Source organism: Malania oleifera, chromosome 3 (genome assembly GCF_029873635.1).
Source record: "Malania oleifera isolate guangnan ecotype guangnan chromosome 3, ASM2987363v1, whole genome shotgun sequence".
NCBI lineage: Eukaryota > Viridiplantae > Streptophyta > Magnoliopsida > Santalales > Ximeniaceae > Malania > Malania oleifera.
In genome coordinates, this window is record NC_080419.1 from 89,003,931 (window position 1) to 89,007,813 (window position 3,883).

Consider the following 3,883-nt stretch of genomic DNA (forward strand, 5'->3'; position numbering starts at 1 on the left):
TCCGGCGCGTTACACCTGATAAAATTTTGATTTTCCATAATTCATAATATATGCAGCGGAAAGCATAAACATAATCTCCATATAATATAATACCAGAGTTTACTAATTATATCTATAATCCATAGTAATCATCCATCACTTGCATTTCCATAAGTCAACATAATTCCTAAAATATTTCAGTATTTTCACAATCATTCCTTACTCAACAGCCTTAAAACATAAAGATATAAAACATAAATTTTATGCACCCCAAAACTAACATAGAAATATACCCTTTTCTTTTAATACTTCTCAAAAAGTTTAAAAACCCTCGAGCTCTTTAAGCTCGATCTCGAGGAAATATTGAAAAAGATAAATTCATATTCGGGCGAGATACATCTCAGTAAGGGAAGAAACCATATATTAAAATAGTGTGTGGCCAACATGAGTCTATATAACAACAAAATATTTAACATGTTAAAATCATTAACATAATTTCTGAAATCATTCTTTGATCCTAATTAAACACATGTAAAAGATTTAACCCACGAGGTTACCCGAGGATAAGGGTGATTACCCACCCATACAAGTAACAACCCTTTGCTCTAATATTTAGGTAACCCTAAGGTCATTAATAAAGCATACCAGGGAACTCACCTTACTCAGTAAGCCCTCAAGTGTTAGATTGATCTCGTACTCACACCGTTCAACAATAGCTTACCGGAAAAGGCCTCAAGGATAGGGAAATCTACCCGCCCATACAAGTAGGTTCCCTCTGCCCTAATACGTTATGCAGCTAGTACCACTTCTGAAACTACTAGTGCACTCGCCTTACTCAGCAAGCTCTCAGGCGAAGAGTGCACCCTGCCCAAACGTAACATGTTCTACGTACATAAATATTTCAAATATCATAATACATTATTCTTTTCTGTCTTTATTCAATCATACACATCCATTCATGTTCATAGCTTAAACATTGCATTTCATTTCACTTTAAGTGACTCTTTTCCATTTTACATTGTTCATATTTCACATTTCATTTCCATTCCATTCATTTCCCTTTTCATTTCATTTCATTTCATACCCAACATCTTTAAGCTATTTTACCTAGGATCTTTCAGCTATTTTGCCCAACATTTTTCAGCTGTCATACAATTACCCAACACCTTTCAGCTATTTTACCCAACATTTTTCAGCTGTTACACATTTACTCAGCATCTTTCAACTGTTTTACCCAACATTTTTCAGCTGTTTACCCAGCATTTTTCAACTATTTACATGGTTGCATTAACACACACAAGCAGCATAGTCCATATCATATTTTATTCACAATGCATTACTTATTTAACCTGCATCTCACACATTTAACATATATTTGCACAGAATCTTATGTCACACAATTTAGCAATAAAATTCATACATTACCTGTAAAATAGTCAACCAACATTTAATGTTTATATATTGAAAATACCTTTCATTTCTTACATAATTATCCTGAAAATATTTCCCACTTTCATCAGTTCATTTTTGCATATACATATCTAATAAACAACCCTAAATTCGAAAAAATATAATTTAAATAGTTGACATTTTACCCATACCGAAACATATACACGTATATATAACATAATTTATTTTTCCGTTAAATTCATAAAAATTCTGGTTAATATATATTTTTCCCCTTACTTGGTTTCTTGAACTACGCTGATAGGGACTCCAAAAAAATACCTGCGGCGCTCACCCGGACCCTGAATCAAAAATTCTAGTTCCATGTAATTAATCCAGAATAAAATATTATTCTAATATTTCCTAGGGTCATAAATTTTAAATAAATAAATATACCCTTAAATATAGCCAAATTATCAAATTTTCCAAATCCCACTATCGCTTTGGAGTGAGGCCTAGAAAATCCCAATTGAAAAATTACCTACACCAAAATGATGACGATCACGACTAGGACCCCATGATGGTACCTGATCATCGATTTAATAGCAAATTTAACAAGAAATTGAGAAATTGGGGAAAAACTGCCTTACCCCAAGAATGGTGCCTACGTCACTCCCACGAAAAATCTGCTCCAGTAGAAATGTCGGTGGTGGAGTTAGGAATCCAACGGTACCTTCTGTTTCCCGATCGATCGAATATCTGTTGAGAAATGAGGGAAGAGAGAGAGAGAGGTGGAGACGGAGAGTGTACTCTGCGTTCTGGATAGATCCAGAGTTCTTCTTCTTCTTTTTTTATACTTACTTTACATATAATATAATGATAATAATATATTTTATTATTATATATATATATATACACATATATACTTTAACCATTATATATATATGTATATCATATTATTTATTTAATATATTAGATTTAATAATACTTAATTAATTAATTAATTCATAATAATTGTATCTTTAAAATTTTATTTATTTATTTAATAATATTTAATAAATAAATTAATTAATTAATAATTACTCTTAGTTTTTTTTTCATACTATTTCTTTTTACTTGTTTATTTAATACATTAATTAAATAATGTTTAACTAATTAATTGATTAATAATTTTAATTTATTAATTTAATTTAATTTTTTTTGGTTATTACATTCTTTCCTCCTTTAGAAAATTTCATCCTCAAAATTTTGCTAGCTAATCCATCATTTCCTTAACCTTTGAAATCAACTAACCTAACCATCGAGTTCAAATCTTGAGTTCTAATTTTTCTGCTCAGAAATATCATCATCGATGGATTTGCCATGATTTTCTAAAGTTCGTTACTTCTTCAGAAAAATACGGAAGACTATCAAAGGATTTCTGCCCCCAAACTTACGAAACACAACTCAGAATTCCTAACGATATCTTAATCTATCCATCCCTATCCTTATCACAACTCAATCCTATACTTTAGTATGAATCATTCCTAACCTAATACTCTAACATTTCCATATCCAGGTAATGTGAAATTAATCACACTTCCGGCTGGATATTGCTCTAATACCACAATGTAACGCTCCGAACCCTTAAACCTGGGTTCGGCGCATTATATTTGATAAAATTCTGATTTTCCATAATTCATAATATACGCAGCGGAAAGTATAAACATAATCTCCATATAATATAATACCAGAGTTTACTAATTCTATCTATAATCTATAGTAATCATCCATCACCTGCATTTCCATAAGTCTACATAATTTCCAAAATATTTCAGTATTTTCATAATCATTCCTTACTCGACATCCTTAAAACATAAAGACATAAAACATAAATTTTATACACCCCAAAATTAACATAGAAATATATCCTTCTTTTAATACTTCTCAAAAAGTCTAAAAACTCTCGAACTCTTTAAGCTCAATCTCGAGGAAATCCTGAAAAAGATAAATTCATATTTGGGTGAGACACATCTCAATAAGGAAAGAAACCATATATTAAAACAGTGTGTGACCAACATGAGTCCATATAACAACAAAATATTTAACATTTTAAAATCATTAATATAATTTCTGAAATCATTCTCTGATCCTAATCAAACACATGCAAAAGATTTAACCCACGAGATTACCCGAGGATAGGGGTGATTACCCGCCCATATAAGTAACACCCATCTTCTATGATATTTAGGTAACCCTAAGGTCATTAGTAAAGCATACCAGGGAACTCACCTTACTCAGTAAGCCCTCAAGTATTAGATTGATCTCGTACTCACACCGTTCAACATTAGTTTACCAGCAAAGGCTCTAAGGATAGAGAAATCTACCCGCCCATACAAGTAGGTTCCCTTTGCCCTACTACGTTATGCAACTACTACCACATCTGAAGTTACTAATGCACTCGCTTTACTTAGCAAACCCTCAGGGGAAGAGTGCGCCCCGCCTAAACATAACATGTTTTATGTACATAAATACTTCT